This window comes from Rhinoderma darwinii, unplaced genomic scaffold, assembly GCF_050947455.1.
Source record: "Rhinoderma darwinii isolate aRhiDar2 unplaced genomic scaffold, aRhiDar2.hap1 Scaffold_523, whole genome shotgun sequence".
Classification (NCBI taxonomy): Eukaryota; Metazoa; Chordata; class Amphibia; order Anura; family Rhinodermatidae; genus Rhinoderma; species Rhinoderma darwinii.
This window is the reverse complement of record NW_027464072.1, coordinates 134338-152363: the sequence shown is the minus strand read 5'-3', so window position 1 is coordinate 152363 and position 18026 is coordinate 134338. Positions and strand designations below refer to the sequence as shown.

At 45.2% G+C, this 18026-nt stretch overlaps 2 non-coding genes and 2 pseudogenes across 2 annotated transcripts; all 4 read left to right on the top strand.

The window, feature by feature from the left end:
• Positions 1-3784: 3784 nt before the first annotated feature.
• On the top strand, positions 3785-3976 carry LOC142721832 (U2 spliceosomal RNA). Its single transcript, XR_012874207.1, has one exon. It is a non-coding gene; the product is annotated as a U2 spliceosomal RNA (small nuclear RNA).
• A 1256-nt stretch (positions 3977-5232) lies between these two features.
• On the top strand, positions 5233-5334 carry LOC142721833 (U2 spliceosomal RNA; annotated as a pseudogene).
• Positions 5335-10888: 5554 nt separating this feature from the next.
• LOC142721865 (U2 spliceosomal RNA) lies at positions 10889-11065 on the top strand (annotated as a pseudogene).
• Positions 11066-17540: 6475 nt separating this feature from the next.
• Positions 17541-17722, top strand: LOC142721867 (U2 spliceosomal RNA). The gene has a single exon (XR_012874223.1). It is a non-coding gene; the product is annotated as a U2 spliceosomal RNA (small nuclear RNA).
• The last annotated feature ends 304 nt before the right edge of the window (positions 17723-18026 follow it).

Here is an 18026-nt window from a genome sequence, read left to right as displayed (position 1 = left end):
AGGAGTCCGGAGTTCGGAGGAAAGCTGCCTATCGGAGTTCGGATGAGAGCAGTGTGGGGGTTGGAGCCGCCCACGTATCTGGCTCTGACCCTACCAACATCCAAGATTTATTGACCCCTCAAAAAGGGGGTCCAGACTCGCAGCTGATCTCCGAGTACGACTCTTCTGGTTCGGACCCTGACCTCAACTAAGACTATGTTGGTTCCTATCAAAGTCGCCTCACTAAATGTGAGGTCCCTAAAGAGCCCTGTCCGCAGGACTGCTTTATTTTCATTTTTAGAGACTGTGGACTTTGACCTTTGCCTGCTTCAAGAATGTGGAATCCCTAATGACTTGGAATATCAAGATTTAAAGATGGACTGGAAACTAGGCCCCTCAGTCTGGTCTGGTGGAAATGACTGTCGCTCTGCGGGGGTTGGATTGCTCTGCCGAGGTCGTTTTATCTCCATCCAAACAGTGACTGAAATCATGCCCGGCAGAGCTATTTTAATACATTTGCTTTTTAATGGAATTTTAATTCGTGTTTTAAACGTTTATGCCCCTCCTACCAAACAGGAGAGGGCAGAACTATTAGAGATTTTACCATTGTTTTGTGTTGGGTCTACCCCCCTGCTGGTGGGTGGTGATTTTAACTGTGTGCGAGATGGAGAACACCGGCAGGGTGGGGATTTTAATCGAAAAATTGACCGTACTTCTTACCTGCTCAAGAATTTTATTGGTGATTTTAAATTCAAAGATTGCTGGAGGGAACTCTTGCCTGCGGACCCAGGCCCCACCTGGTCCAATGGAAGAGTGAGCTCCAGAATTGATTTTATTTTCACTTCTAATAGTTTTATTCCCAAAAAATGTTTGCTTTTAACAAATATTTTATCTGATCACAAGCTCCTTTCAGTGCACCTGGAGCTAGAGGGAGAGCAAAAAGCTTGTAGGGGTCCCTGGAGACTAAACACCACACTCCTGGAGGACCCCATCATTAAAGAGGAGTTTGTGCGGACCTACCAGTGTTGGCAGTCCCATAGAGCGCCCAGTCAGCCTATGCTACACTGGTGGGAGGGCATTAAACCCAAAATCAGAGCTTTTTTTATTCGAGCAGGTAAGAAGAAAGCAAAAGAGAAAAAACAATGGTTTTATGTTCTTAATAAACGTTTACATGTACTTTTTAAATTGAAGGAGATTGGTATGGATGTTGATGATGATATCTTAAATCTTAAAGCTGAAATAAAATATGCCATAGAAGAGAAAGGGAAACAAATAATTTTTAATTCACATGTAAAGCACCTCGAGGATGGCGAGAAGTGTTCCCGGTTCTTCTTCAAAAAGGTAATGGATAAACGAGATGTCATTTTAAACCTTGAAGGAGAAACCACTATGGTCGGCATTTTAAATTCTGCTTTTAATTTCTACCAATCTCTTTTTAACAAGAAAAATATTGATCCTTCCTTTTTAGAACATGTTCTTAATTCCCTTGATGCCAAGCTAGATATTTTAGACCAGGAAGTTTTATCCCGTAATATTACCTTGGAGGAACTTTTATTTGCTTTTAAAAGTTTTTCTAATGGGAAAGCTCCTGGGGAAGATGGTCTGCCCATCGAATTTTATCATGCTTTTTGGGAAATTTTAAAGAATGACATGTTTTTATTGTATAAGGAAGTTTTTATTACTGAAGAGCTGCCCCCTTCCTGGAGGAGGGGGATTGTGTCCTTAATTTTTAAAAAAGGTGAGAGGGACCAGTTAAAAAACTGGCGCCCTATTACTCTTTTAAACGTTGATTGTAAAATTTTAGCTAAACTAATAACAATCCGTTTTAAACCTTTTATTCATAAATTAATCCATCCAAACCAGGTATGTGGGGTACCTGGGAGGTCAATTACTGAGTCCCTGAATATTTTACGTGACATCATTTGGTATTTTAAAGAAAGGGGTCAAAGCCTTGCTATTTTATCCTTAGATTTCGAGAAGGCTTTTGACCGGGTCTCCCATGAATATCTTTTTATGGTTCTTAAAAAGATGGCTGTTCCTGAAATTATTTTAACACGTATTAAGCTTTTATATCGATCCTGTTTTAGCCAAATTTCTATCAACGGATTTTTAACTAAAGGTGTTCCTCTTTTATCAGGGGTGAAACAGGGGTGCCCGTTGTCTCCGCTCCTTTTTATTTGTGCCATAGAACCTCTGTTCACCCTAATAAGAGATGATAAAGTCATCAGAGGCGTGCCCATACCTGGAGGAAGGGGGAACCAGGTAAAAATCCTAGGCTATATGGATGACGCCACCGTCCTATGCCCAGACGCCGCTTCTATGAGACGGGCATTGAGGAACACCGGCTTTTTTTGTGAAGCCTCTGGTTTTAAATTAAACGTTGATAAGTGTGACTGTTTTTATACTGGTGTATGGGATTCCTCTGTGACACCAGGAGTTAACATGCAGCAGGATCAGATAAAAATTTTAGGAATTGTTTTTAATCAAGAAAACGATGGGAGACCCAATTGGGATTCAGTAATTGCCAAAATGGAAAAAAAGGTTTTAATGTGGAATTTGAGAAATCTCACCATGGAGGGAAAAGTTTTAATAATTAAATCTGTTTTATTACCCATAATGCTTTATGTAGCTATGGTTTTCCCTCCAACAATTTTATATATTAAAAAAGTGACCAGGATCTGTTTTATGTTTTTATGGGGTTCCAAAATGGAAAAACTAAAACGTGATTTTATGTACAGATGTAAGGACAATGGCGGGAGAGATGTTCCTAACCTTTTTAACTTCTTTTACATTAAATACTTTTGCTTCTGTTTTAAAATGTATAATTCTGATGGTATTTTTAGCTACTTTTTAAAGTACGCTACGGGCATGATTTTTAAACGATGGTTTCGTGTCCCTTTGAATTCTCCTGTGCTTCTGTGTCCCCCAAAACAATATGCGGTGCTCGAAAAAACTGTCAGGCTCCTAGGTCTCCAAGAATTGGAGCCTGACATATTGGGGGACCAGAAAAAAGTGTCACTCTCCTGTAGGCGGCAGGAGGATACACTGGCAGTTTCAAATTTCTCACAGGCAAGGTCCAAGGTGGTGTGGCGGAACGTTTTCGGGAAATTTATGGCAAATGTGCACAAGGACCTTGCCTGGGCAATCGTTCACCAGTGCCTCCCTACTCGTGAATTCCAGCATAGGCGAGGACTGGTGGCGAGAGCCAAGTGCCCGAGAGACAGGTGTGGTGACGACGAGACGATAATGCACCTGTTTTGGAACTGCCCATATGCACAGGAGGTTTGGAGGAAGGTAGGCCCATTGCTGAAATGGGCCTGCGGTCTTAAAGATCTTAAATTTGAATACGTGTTTTATGGTCTTTTTAACTGCCCAAGTTTTAAACAGCAAATGGTCTGTTGGATCATTTTAAACTGTTTTAAGAATGCCATTTGGAAGGTTAGGAACATTCTGCTTTTTAAACATGATTTTATTGACGTTAAAAATTGTGTGAAATATGCCCTAAGTGAAATGTATATTTATTATCTTAGGGACAAAAAGCAGCTAGGGGTAAAAGAAGCAACATCCATGTGGTGTTTGCAAATGTGGAATACCATAACATTGTAAATAAAAATGGTTTTATTCTTTTATGTCTTTTATGCCCTGTATAAATTTTATCCTGCTATTGTTCTGTACTTTTATTATAACATCTGTATTAATGGTCTTATTATTATTACTTTTGTATTCATTTAAATGTATGAATATTCATGTATTATGCTGTTGATTTTATCTTGTGGTTTCAATTTTAAAAAAAAGTCTGTAAAATATATTATTTTTGCCAATAAAAAACTTTGTTGAAACCTTATCTGTTCTTATCAGTTTAATATCTGATACGTCCCCTATCTGGGGACCATATATTAAATGGATTTTTAGAACAGGGAGATGGAAATAGAGCTTGCTCTGTCCACTCCACGCATTGACCTGGTATTGCAGTATTTCCTTATGTGTTGACTAAAATCAGATTCCAAAAGTGCTATTTGTGTTTGCTATTGTTTTTGTCTTTCTGATGGGATCTCCCCTTTTAATCCCATTATTTCAACACCTGTTGGACAATGCATTTGTACAGTCATGTGTGATAATGAGCTCATTTATTAAATGCAATTAATGAATACATTGCCACCTCTTGTTGTGTGTGTGTGTGTCTTCTGTGTTTCTGTGTTTCCGGCATTTCACATTGGAACAGCTCATTCACCTTCCTTGTCTTCTCTCCGCCCTCCCTCCTAGGTAAGTTAAAGAGCTGCACCTGAGCCAGCCACTGATTGATGCAGCACCACAGTCAAATAGTGGAGTGGAGTGGAGTAGGGGAACAGCAAACAGCCATTAAAGCAGCCAGCCGCCTACCCGCCACAATGGACCTACCTGTGTACACTAGATGGATGTGATGGAATGTACTGTCGTCCCTACATTTCAAGAAGAAGTAAGAATTGCAGTTGCAACAAACCCTTGCTTGCCTACAAAGAGAGCAGCAATTTGGATTTGTTACTATGTTACCTGGAAGAATAACAAACTGTGCAAGGATGGAGGTTGTAGGAGCAAAGAGAAGTTGTCTGTAAAGTTGGTGGATGCCTATTTTCCATTTTGCAGTCCCTTGTCTCCCTCTTGTGGCCTCCTGGAGGCAAATAAATGTGCAAAAAAAAGACAGCCTGGCGGCCGGCTGTTGCAGTGTTGCCCTCTCAGGCAACACTGAGTGACTGACTGAGCCTCACCGTCTTATATAAAGTTCAGACGGAACTTTGCACGTGTCATAGTGGAGCCCTCAGGATTCCAGAGCCAGCTTTCTGACATCATAATGGGGCCTGCCTCAGAGATAAAAGCCTGGGCCCAGGCAGTGTTGTTCAGTGCTGCTCAGCAGGCAGCACAGGACTGGATTAAAGCTGATACAAGGTGTGAAGGAACAAGGGGTGGCTGTGGGCATGCACTTGCTGCCGCTGCCAGTGTTTATCTGCATGGCAGGAGGGCATTTGGGCGTTGCCAGGAAGGCGTTTTTATGTAGATTCCTCCTCTTTCAGCACTGCATTGTGGTGCAAGCAAAAGAAGCAAATCCTGTCTGGCTTCCTCTCCGGCCTTTATTCACCTCCCTCCCGCTTAGTAGCTGTAAATGTGTGTGAGCCTGCAGGGCCCCATGGAATTGCCTAGGAGTAGGCTGAATCAATCGCTGCAAGGGGTGAACAGCAGTATGGGACAGGCTCGGGCAAGGCAAGGGCCGCTCGGGTTATCGCTTCTCGGCCTTTTGGCTAAGATCAAGTGTAGTATCTGTTCTTATCAGTCCTTGTAAGGATAGATAGCTCGGAGAACCACTGGGGGCTATAAACACTAGCTTAGCGATCCAAGAGCGTTCCAGACGAAGCCGGCGACGAACTGCGGAGAAGAACCAGCGAAGACGACGATCCAGAAGGGAGAAGCCGCCATCGAGGAAGAAGCTCCGGGAGATCGCTGCCGGGAAGAAGAAGGAGAACTTCGGAGAAGAGCCGCTGCTGAAGGGGATCTTCGAAGAAGCTCGGCCGCAGAAGAAGAAGCTCGACGAGGAACCGCTGCGGAAGAAATTTCGTGGAAGAACCTCGGCCAGCAAGGAGAAGATTTGCATAGCTCCGCCCCCTTCGGGAAAGAGCTATCGAAGATCCTCCCCAAGCGACAGGAACAGCTGGAAGAAGCCATGGCCTCAACCAGCAACCCTGCCACCCAGAAGAAGAAGGCTGATGGACCAGGTGAGCCGGCCCAGGCCAGGACATCTCCTCCTGAAGCCTCCTCAAGCGAACAGGCCACCAGGAAGCCGAACCAGGCTGCTCCAACCCTGGAGCCCTGGATGAAGCAGACGGTGGCCCTGAAGCTCAAGGAGGTGGACGGGAGAGTGCCGGACATGACGGAAGAAGTGTTCTGCCAGAAGATGCTCCTGGATCAGGGCTTCGCTAAGCCGGAGACCATCAGTATCCAGGCCTTCATGACCGGGATGTTCTTCGTGACCTTCGCTTCGATCAACATCTGCAGAAGGTACTGGGAGATGGTGAAAGCGGCGAGGCCTGAATCCCCTTTCTCTCGCTTTGTGGGCAACTGCCCTGTCCAAAGAGAGGAAAGGCGGGTGACGGTCTCAATGCGGAACCCACACACCCCCGGCAAAGACATCACCACGCTCCTGAAGCGGTTCTGCACAGTGGTGAGGGAACCCACCCACATCCTGAACGGACTCGGCTTCTGGACTGGCAAGTGGTCGGTAATCGTCCGACTGAACAAGGATTCGAGCGCGGAAGACGGCCTCCAGCACCTGCCCCAGTCATTCTCGCTGGGCAACTCCTACGGCCTCATCTACTACCCGGACATGCCGCAGATCTGCAGGAGATGCAGCAAGAAGGGTCATTCGGTGAAGGACTGCAAGGAGGACGCCTGCAAGAACTGCCGGGTAACAGGACACGAGACCAAAGACTGCCCGAAACGGACAATGTGCAACCTCTGCGGACAAGCAGCCCACTCTTACAAGGACTGCCCGAAGAGGGATCGATCCTGGGCAACTGTAGCAGCGAAAGCTCCAGCCAGAGGGAACCCCGCCCCAGCCAGAGCTCCAGCGGCACAGAAGACCGGGAAAAAGAAGGATGGTAAGAAGACGACAGTCCCTCCCCCCCTCTCCCGGCCCTCCCTCGCCCTACCCTTCCCACCCTCCCTCGCCCGGCCCTCCCCACCCCCCCGTCCCCAACCCCTGTCACCCCCACTGAGGCCCTCACCTTCTCCTACCCACCCATCTCAGTGGTCCTGTCACCTGCACCTCTCCCAACCCAGCCTCCCTTCTCCCCAGCTCCAGCAGCACTAACATCTTCCCCTCCAGCTGCTGGAGTCCTCTCCCTGGAGGATTTTCCCCCTCTTGTCTCCTCAGGTGCCATCCAGAGGAAGAGAAAGGTGAGGGACAGCCCAGCTGCTGAGTCCTCAAAGAGACAAGTCGTGGAAATCTGCGAAGATTCCCTTGCGCAGCAGGAGGAAATGGAGCAGATGGTGGAGGAACTCGTGTCTGAACCTGAGGTCATCGACTTCACAACAGACATCCAGGTGGCTACAATCCTGGAACAATTTTTGTCAGAGGGCCTGCTGGATCTTCCGGACCCGCCAGGCTCCAGAGAGGAGGATCCGCCCGACCGGACTGGTAACTAAGGTGTATCGTTTGCACTAACCTTCTTTATTCTCCCCCATGGCTGCTAAACTTAACATCTTTAGCCTCAATGTGAGGAGTGTTAGAGATAGGACTAGATGTCAGATGGTGCTAACTTTTCTTTCCAAGCAGTCGAGTGATGTATTTATGCTGCAGGAATGTACTCTCCCCTCTTCCAGGTCATACCATCATCTGGCCAGGCAGTGGACCCATGGCCCGTCCTACTGGTCTGGTGGGGGCGACTGTAAGTCTGCAGGGGTTGCCATCCTGATTAGGGGAAGCGTATTTACTGTTGACTCTGTCCAGGAGCTCGTCTGCGGCCGCTTGTTGGTCGTAGACGGTTCCTGGGCGGGAGAGCCGATTAGGCTCATCAACGTGTACGCTCCCCCTATGAAGGCTGAGCGCCTGGAACTATTCCAGACCCTGCGGACCCAGCTCGCCACCACTAGGGCAGTGGTGATGGCCGGGGACTTCAACTGCCCCATCGAAGAGGATGGACGAAGTTCCGGCACTTCAATCAAGCTGGATGTCAGTTCCAAACTGCTTATCGAGATGGTAACCGAAGCATCCTTGCAGGACGTTGTGGGCTCCATGGGGATCGGCTCTGTGAACTATTCATGGAGCCGACCCGATGGCTCACTTCGTTCTCGGATTGACTTTGTGTTCACCTCCCGGGCAGTCAAGCAGCATGGGCACTCCATGGTCCCCTGCTTCTTCTCTGACCACAGGGCCATTCTCTTCCAGGGTGCCATCGGCCACGGTTTTCCTCCCGGCCCTGGCTCCTGGAAGCTGAATTGTGCCCTGCTGGAAAGAGAAGAGGTACTGGCGGAACTTAGAGACGCCTATATTGTTTGGAGGAATGATAAAGTTTTCTTTGACAAAACCTGTGACTGGTGGGAATATGTTAAAGTTGAATTTCGTTGTTTCTTTCAGGCAAAAAGTCGTCAACAGGCGTGTGAGAGGAAGAGAGACTTCAGAGAGATGCAGCGTCAGCTGCGATCCCTGCAAGACCTCCTTCAATGCGGCTGGGACGTCAGGAAGGAGCTGGAGGAAGCCAAAAAGGGCCTGAAAAGGCACTTTGAGGAGGAATCCAAGCGAATTGTCTTTCGTTCCAAGGTGGAGAACCTGGAGAAGGGTGAGAAATGTAACTCGTTCTTTTTCAGGAAACTCCATGCCGGCCACACGCCCCTGAAGGAACTCCGAGATGAGACCGGAAACATGCATTCTGGGAAGAAGGAGGTGATGGGAGTCGTCACAGACTACTACCGAAGCCTCTACTCCCGGAAAACCACTGACCCCGAAGCCGCCGATAAATTCCTGTCAGGTATCACTAATCATCTTGATCCTGCAGGTACGGAGGCTATGGACGTACCCCTGACGGTGGAGGAACTGCTCTCTGCCGCTAAATCCTTCAGACCCGGCAGGACCCCGGGCAGTGATGGTCTCCCAGCAGAGCTCTATGTAGCGCTGGGGGACTTGATCTGTCCGGACCTGCTGGAGCTCTATGAGGAGATGGTGGTGGAGGGTAGAATGCCACCGTCCTTGAGAGAAGGCATGATCACGATCTTGTATAAGCGGAAGGGGGAGAGATGTGACCTGAAAAACTGGCGTCCCATCTCTCTCCTGAACGTGGACTACAAGATCCTCGCCAAAGTATTGACCAACAGACTGAAGGTTGTCATCGGACAGATCATCGGATCGGACCAAACCTGCGGCATTCCTGGCCGTAGGGTGGCCGACAGTCTTGCCCTGGTGAGGGACACGGTGCATTACATGCAAAGCCGCCGTACACACGCGGCCCTGGTCAGTCTGGATCAGGAGAAGGCTTTTGACCGGGTCTCTCACGAATTCATGGGTAAGGCTCTGCGTAGGCTGCGGCTTGGCAGGTTGTTCTGTTTGTATGTTAACCTGATGTATTGCGACATTTACAGCTCGGTGCTGGTGAACGGCTGGAAGACTGACCCCTTTCCTGTATCGTCGGGGGTTAGACAAGGCTGTCCTCTTTCACCTCTCCTTTTTGTTTGTGTTATAGAGCTCTTCGCAGAGGCTATCCGGCAGAATGGAGAGATCAGAGGGATCACCGCACCAGGTCCAGGACACTTCGAGGTCAAATGCTCGCTGTACATGGACGACGTGACCGTCTTCTGCGCCGACCAGAGTTCGGTGACTGCACTCGTCCAGACCTGTGAGGAGTTCGGACGCGCTTCAGGGGCAAAAGTCAACTGCGGGAAGTCGGAAGCCATGCTCTTCGGAAAGTGGTACCTGCCTTCTCCTGCCTCCTTCCCGTTTACTATCAAGCCGGACTTCATCAAAATTCTGGGAGTCTGGTTCGGTAAGGAAGGTGCAGCCCTAAAGTCGTGGGAAGAACGCTTGGCCAAAGTCAACCAAAGGATCGGACTGTGGAGCCTCAGACAACTCACTATTGAGGGCAAAGCAATGGTCCTGCGTAACGAAGTCTTGCCTGTGCTACAATACACTGCACAGGCATGGCCCCCTCTTGCAACGGTCTCGAGGGCCATTACCAGGACTGTGTTTCGCTTCATCTGGGGCTCGAAAATGGACAGAGTAAAGCGGACTGTTATGTACAAGGAGCCCCGCAAAGGTGGGAAGGGTATACCCGACATTCCCACTCTGCTGCGGATCGCTTTTGTATGTGACTGTGTTCGTAGGACTCTGAGGACAGCAAACGGCTCTGCGGGCAAGGCCATGTCCCGCTACTTCCTCCTTCCCCTCTGGCGAGGTTTTGGCTGGGATAAGTGGGACAGCTCCTTCCCTTACAACTGGCACGCTCCCTGGTTCTACGGAGATGTCGTCCGGTTTGTGAGGGAGCATCAACTGGAGGGTCTTAAGCCCGACTTGTGGAAACCTAAGACGATCCACAAGCACATCAGAGCAAAGGACCCACTGGAGTTTGTTCCAGGGCTTCATGCCGACACGTTGGAGACTGTTTGGACTAACGTGTCATCTGGCAGGTTGACCAACGGGCACAAGGACATTTCATGGATGGCCATCCAGGGAGGACTGCCTCTTAGGTCATTCATGCATGCCCGCAACCTGTGCAAGACCCGGTACTGCCCCAGGTGCCCCTTCACGGAGGAAACATCTTTGCACATTTTCTGGCAGTGCCCCTTTGCACAGGGTCTGTTGAAAGCCTTGGAACACGAACTCAAGGACTCAGTTCCCAGGAACAGACTGTCGTACCGCTCGGTACTTTATGGACTATTTCCTGGGAATACCACGGATGGAGCAATCCAGGAAGCCTGGCGCCTTATGAACTGTTTTAAGGACGCTATATGGTTCGCCAGGAATCGTCTGATTTTGCGGAGAGAGAGTGTGTCCGTCCAGGACTGCCGCAGGCTGATCCACAGCCTGCTCAGAGACTATTCCACCTGGGACAGCCCGGACGTCGATGAGGAAGAGGACTGATACTCCCCTTCCCCCCACTCTCCCTTCTTGTGTGTTGTCTTTCAATAAAGCTTCGGGCCTGTGATTTCCCGCTTCCCTATCCCCTCCTACCCACTCCCCTATCCCATCACTTGTCTGTAATGCTTTGTTGTTTGGCTTTAGTGAATGCAAGAATGTTAGTGTAGCATGTGGTGTAATGTATAGCATAGGCTAGCCTGTACTGTGTATTATACTGTCATGTTATGTTTGACGACTGTTATTATTTATTATTTGCTGCTTCATGGCTCGCGCTGCGTCGCAGTAATGTTTGTATGATGACGATTGATTGTCAATAAAGCATTTTTCAATCAAAAAAAATCTGTTCTTATCAGTTTAATATCTGATACGTCCCCTATCTGGGGACCATATATTAAATGGATTTTTAGAACAGGGAGATGGAAATAGAGCTTGCTCTGTCCACTCCACGCATTGACCTGGTATTGCAGTATTTCCAGGACCGGTGCACCCTTCCCTTATGTGTTGACTAAAATCAGATTCCAAAAGTGCTATTTGTGTTTGCTATTGTTTTTGTCTTTCTGATGGGATCTCCCCTTTTAATCCCATTATTTCAACACCTGTTGGACAATGCATTTGTACAGTCATGTGTGATAATGAGCTCATTTATTAAATGCAATTAATGAATACATTGCCACCTCTTGTTGTGTGTGTGTGTGTCTTCTGTGTTTCTGTGTTTCCGGCATTTCACATTGGAACAGCTCATTCACCTTCCTTGTCTTCTCTCCGCCCTCCCTCCTAGGTAAGTTAAAGAGCTGCACCTGAGCCAGCCACTGATTGATGCAGCACCACAGTCAAATAGTGGAGTGGAGTGGAGTAGGGGAACAGCAAACAGCCATTAAAGCAGCCAGCCGCCTACCCGCCACAATGGACCTACCTGTGTACACTAGATGGATGTGATGGAATGTACTGTCGTCCCTACATTTCAAGAAGAAGTAAGAATTGCAGTTGCAACAAACCCTTGCTTGCCTACAAAGAGAGCAGCAATTTGGATTTGTTACTATGTTACCTGGAAGAATAACAAACTGTGCAAGGATGGAGGTTGTAGGAGCAAAGAGAAGTTGTCTGTAAAGTTGGTGGATGCCTATTTTCCATTTTGCAGTCCCTTGTCTCCCTCTTGTGGCCTCCTGGAGGCAAATAAATGTGCAAAAAAAAGACAGCCTGGCGGCCGGCTGTTGCAGTGTTGCCCTCTCAGGCAACACTGAGTGACTGACTGAGCCTCACCGTCTTATATAAAGTTCAGACGGAACTTTGCACGTGTCATAGTGGAGCCCTCAGGATTCCAGAGCCAGCTTTCTGACATCATAATGGGGCCTGCCTCAGAGATAAAAGCCTGGGCCCAGGCAGTGTTGTTCAGTGCTGCTCAGCAGGCAGCACAGGACTGGATTAAAGCTGATACAAGGTGTGAAGGAACAAGGGGTGGCTGTGGGCATGCACTTGCTGCCGCTGCCAGTGTTTATCTGCATGGCAGGAGGGCATTTGGGCGTTGCCAGGAAGGCGTTTTTATGTAGATTCCTCCTCTTTCAGCACTGCATTGTGGTGCAAGCAAAAGAAGCAAATCCTGTCTGGCTTCCTCTCCGGCCTTTATTCACCTCCCTCCCGCTTAGTAGCTGTAAATGTGTGTGAGCCTGCAGGGCCCCATGGAATTGCCTAGGAGTAGGCTGAATCAATCGCTGCAAGGGGTGAACAGCAGTATGGGACAGGCTCGGGCAAGGCAAGGGCCGCTCGGGTTATCGCTTCTCGGCCTTCTGGCTGAGATCAAGTGTAGTGCTGTTTATTCGTATCAGCTCTGCCTTGGTCTTGGTTGGGAGGTGCTCAGGTACCCTCTCTCTCGGCCTCGGGGGATCGTCCAGGTTCGCCTGGACTTCACCCCCGTGCTGCTATTTGGGAGAGAGGCTTAGTCCTGAGCAACGGGTTGCGATCCATATACCCCCGTGTAGGTTTCGGCCGAAAAGGGGAGTTGCGTTAGTTGGTTACAGTGACCCGTGTGTCTCTGTGGTGCGCATACAAGTTGGTGGTTTGTCATGGCAGGAAATGACAACCCAACATTTGAGCCGAATTTCACTCGGCTCAAAAACTCTATACGTTTTACGTATACGGAGGAGGCTCCAGCAAACGGCGGTCTGAAACACCTGATCGAGGAAGTGCTCCTGGGAGTGTTCGCAATCCGACCCTTGGAGATTTTGGCAATCCAGGACTATCCTAGGCGTGGGATCTATGACGTGACCTTGCGATATGACGGTATTTACTTGGATTTTGTGAATCGCTTGAAAAAGGTAGGCAGAGATCCCAGGCTGAAAGGGGTCCAGATTGTGGAGCACTTCCCCTCAGATCGAAAACTCATGGTGATTAAAATGTATTCCCCTTATATAACTGAAGAGGAGATTGTGTTCTTTCTGAAAAATTACTGTACTCTAGTTATTCCTAAGGGGAAGGTTATGAATGAGTTTGATGTGTGGACTTCAAAATGGAAATTTTTTGTAGAATTAAAAGACAATCCCAAAACACCTGAGGAAAAATTGGTACCCCCAGCTCGTTTTAAATTGGGCAATATTAATGGTGATATTTTTTTTAATGGTATGGAGGAATTCTGCAGAATCTGCAAAAAATATGGGCATTCAAAAAATGATTGTGAAAGTACCTGTACAAATTGTGGAAGTAAAAATCATACGGTTCGAAGTTGTAGTGAACCAAAAAATTGTAGTTTATGTCAAGATCCCAGTCACTTCTATGCATCCTGTCCCCACAGACAGAAACCGCAAAAAAATATGCACCAACCTCAACGTGGGAGACAGCTTGGAAACCAGCCAGCCCCAGAAGAGGAGGCAAATATGGAAGCCCAGGAAGCAGGTCACGCTACAGAAATTTCTACCGGTAAGTCTGTTGTCTCTCTTGACAGTGAAGGATTCCAGTCGCAGATTAAAATGAAAGACCGTCAAAAGGAGAGGAAAAGGATGGAGAAGCAGGGGACGGGGATGCTTTCCTCTTGCAGGGAAGGTAGTAACCCGGAGGAAGCTGCATCTCAGGCTCAACTAAAAGAAGAATCGGGTGCAAAAAAAAGGAAAACAGGTGATCCTCTAAATCGGGAAGTACTGAAGATGGGAAACCGTTATTCGGCAATACAACCTGAGGGAGAACTTGAAACACCCAGCATCATCTCGGAAACCCCGGAAGAAATGGCTCAGACGTCTGTCAGACAGCCTGGGGCTTCCCATACAAGAAGCCGCACGGAAGAGATGGACTATGGGTCAGAACCGCCAGAAAGGGGTAAGAAGACAGTGACGAGTGATCCAAATACTCTCCCTAGTCCTCTCTGTGAGGATTTTTCGGAGGAGGCAACAGACAGTGATTCCAGCTCAACAGACTTATTGCGCTGCGTGACCTCTAGGGGTGACCAGGATATCTCTGACAGTTCTCAGGGGTTGGCTAGGCTGGAAGAAGAAATTAAGACTTTAAGAGGTTGAAATTTGTGTTTTATCCCACCTTTTAACTTCATTGATGGCAGTTTTGAAAGGACTCTCCCTAAATGTAAGGGGTATCAAGTCAAGCACACGCAGAACAGTACTTTTTAATTATCTATCCCTGCTTTCCGCCTCGGTGTTCTTCTTGCAGGAGTGTGGCATCCCTCATCAGGCGGAATATAAGAGGTATGAAAAAGATTGGACATATGGGACTTCGGTGTGGTCTGGTTCCAATATAACAAAATCTGCAGGAGTGGCAATACTTTTTAAAGGTAATGTTAATATTTCCTTTAAACAAGAAATTTTACCAGGTAGGATTTTATTGGTTAAGGCCTTTCTTAATGGTGTTATGTGGCAGTTTTTAAATTTTTATGGATCACCGAACAAAAAAGAAAGAGAAGAGATGTTGGAAATTTTACCTCTGTTTATTAATAATTCCTGTCCTTTAGTTTTAGCCGGGGATTTTAATTGTGTTTTAAGAGGTGAAAAAAGATCTACACAATCTTCCAGTAGAAACTATGACAAAACTTCTGGTCTATTAAGTAATATCGTAACTGACTTTAAACTTACAGATGTTTTTAAAAATTGCAACAAAAAAATGTCTGAACTGGAAAGTACTACATGGAGTAATATACGATGCAGCTCAAGAATTGATTTTATTTTTTCTTCTCAGCAAATCTTACCTGTCCACTGTGAACTTTTAACTAACATGTTCTCTGACCATAAAGGCCTTTTATTTGTCTTAAATCTTGATCCTGGTTTTAGAAGAGGTGCTAGTTCATGGAAGATGAACGTGTCGCTTTTAAAAGATGAAAAAATAATGGCAGATTTTACTAAGTTTTACAACAGGTGCAAGCAGAAAAAGGACCCTACAGAATCTATGAGAATATGGTGGGATAAAATGAAGAAAAATATAAAAGAATTCTTTATCAGGTATGGAGTTCAAAAAGCAAGAGAAAAGAGAGCGGTTTACGAAAAATATAATACACAATTACAAACACTCTACAAAATGAGGTCTGTGGGGATAGATGTGACTGAAGAAATAATACACGTTAAAAAAGAGGTAAAAACATTTTTGGAAGATAAAGGAAAAGAAATAATCTTTAAGGCTAAAATACAACACATTGAAGAAAATGAAAAGTGCTCCAGATATTTTTTTAAAAAAAGTGTACAGAGGAGAATTCATATAGAAAAAATGGAAGGAGAAACAGTAATTGATAATATTTTGGAAAAAACACATACTTATTATAAAGACCTTTTTAACGAAAAAAATGTGGATAAAAATGTTATGGATGATGTTTTAAAGGAAATTTCATGTGTTTTAGATTCTAATGCCCAATCTGTTTTATTACAGCCCATTACAGAAAAAGAAATACTGGATACCATAAATAGTTTTAAGTTGGGTAAAGTTCCAGGAGCTGATGGGGTACCAATTGAATTTTATAGAACGTTTTATGAGGTTTTAAAGGATGATCTTTTATCTCTCCTTTTAGAAGCTTTTAACTCAAAAATTTTACCAGAATCTTGGAAAATGGGTGACGTTTCTTTATTGTATAAAAAAGGTAATAAGGAGGAGATCAAGAATTGGAGGCCGATTACACTCCTAAATTGTGATTATAAGGTAATGGCCAAGATCTGTGCAAACAGATTAAAAAACGTGATTGAGACGCTTATTCATCCAAACCAAGTATGTGGAATCCCAGGTAGGAGTATATGGGAAAACCTAAACCTCATAAAAGACCTGATAGATGACGCAAACAGCAGGAAAAGCAACTTGGCAATTTTAATGGTAGACTTTGAAAAAGCATTTGATAGGGTCTCACACCAGTTTTTATTTAATGTTTTAGGAAAGATGGGCATACCAGGGAATTTTTTAAATTCTTTAAAGGCATTTTACGATAACTGTCAAAGTAGAATTTTAATTAATGGTTTTAAGTCCCAGGCTGTTCCCCTCAGGTCCGGTGTGAAACAAGGCTGCCCCCTATCACCCCTACTTTTTATCTGTGCTCTTGAACCCCTTTTATGCATGATCAGGAGAGATAATGATATTCGTGGAGTATCTCTCCCTGGGAGCAAAGGTATAGAAGCCAAGGTAGCAAGTTATATGGATGATGTCGCCATAACCTGTAAAGACAACATATCACTAAAGAAGTCTTTAAAACTAATCAACAATTTTTGCTGTGCATCAGGTTTTAAAGTTAATTTTAATAAATGTGAAATTTTAAAGATAGGTGCAATAGACATGAGTGACATTGAAGTTCCAACTGTAGAAAAAGTGAAGATTTTAGGTGTATATTTTAATAAATACAATGATGTAACAGAAAACTGGGAGGGGATTATGCAAAAAGTGAACCAGAAGTTGTGCATATGGAGATTACGAGAGCTGACTATGGAGGGCAAAGTGCTTATTATTAAAATGGTGATCCTGCCCTTGATTTTATACCTGAGCTTGGTCTTCCCCCCTCCCACTCGAGTTCTATGTAAATTACAAAAAGCATGCTTCACCTTTTTTTGGAACTCAAAAATGGAAAAATTAAAAAGAGAAACTGTTTTTAAACCCAAAGAAAAAGGAGGAAAGGATTTTACTGATTTCAGAGTTTTCTTATATACTAAATTTTTTTCATTATGCTTTAGGAATTTTTTTAAAGAAAACTACTGGTCCTTCTTTTTAAAATATAATTTGGGGAATTGTATGAGGCGTCTCGGTTGGTTTAAAACTGACCTCAAGCATCCGTATAGTTTTGACACACCATATATTTATGACATTTTTGAGAAAATTGTTGTCCTTTTTAATCTCACTAAGGTAAAAACAGAGGTCTTAATGAATGGCAAAGTGTTAACTAAGTTTATTTTAAAATCCACTGAAGTATGTATTATTGGTAATTTTAACGAAATACAATGTAAAAACATATGGAGAATGATGAATTGTTATTATCTTTTTAATTCCCAGAAAGATCTAGCCTGGAGCTGCGTCCACAGTTGCCTGCCATGCCGTTCCTTTCAGCACAGAAGAAGACTATCAAACACTGCCGTATGCCCAAGAGAGGGATGCCACCAAGAAGAAACAGTCTTTCATCTTTTATGGACTTGCGCTTTCTCAAAGACTATATGGAGCAAGATTTTGCCACTTTTAAGAACAATTACAGCAATTAAAACGTTAAACTATTATGTAATTCTATATGGACAGATAGATTGTGATTGTACGCAAAATAGATGGACGGCATGGAGGATCATCAACTGTGTGAAGGCAGCTCTCTGGAAGGCACGGAACATTTTACTTTTTAAAAAGGATATCTTGTCGGTGGATGATGTATATGGGATGATTTTAAGTGAGATGTATTTATACCTGTTACTTGATAAACAAAAAGACGCCTCTGCATATGTAAAATGGCATTTTAATGATTGGAATTGATCAATTAATGTATTTGCACCTGTATGTAAATCTTTGAAATTTGAATAAACGGTTTTGTATCGTTGTGGTACAGCCAAATCAAAAAAATCTGTTCTTATCAGTTTAATATCTGATACGTCCCCTATCTGGGGACCATATATTAAATGGATTTTTAGAACAGGGAGATGGAAATAGAGCTTGCTCTGTCCACTCCACGCATTGACCTGGTATTGCAGTATTTCCAGGACCGGTGCACCCTTCCCTTATGTGTTGACTAAAATCAGATTCCAAAAGTGCTATTTGTGTTTGCTATTGTTTTTGTCTTTCTGATGGGATCTCCCCTTTTAATCCCATTATTTCAACACCTGTTGGACAATGCATTTGTACAGTCATGTGTGATAATGAGCTCATTTATTAAATGCAATTAATGAATACATTGCCACCTCTTGTTGTGTGTGTGTGTGTCTTCTGTGTTTCTGTGTTTCCGGCATTTCACATTGGAACAGCTCATTCACCTTCCTTGTCTTCTCTCCGCCCTCCCTCCTAGGTAAGTTAAAGAGCTGCA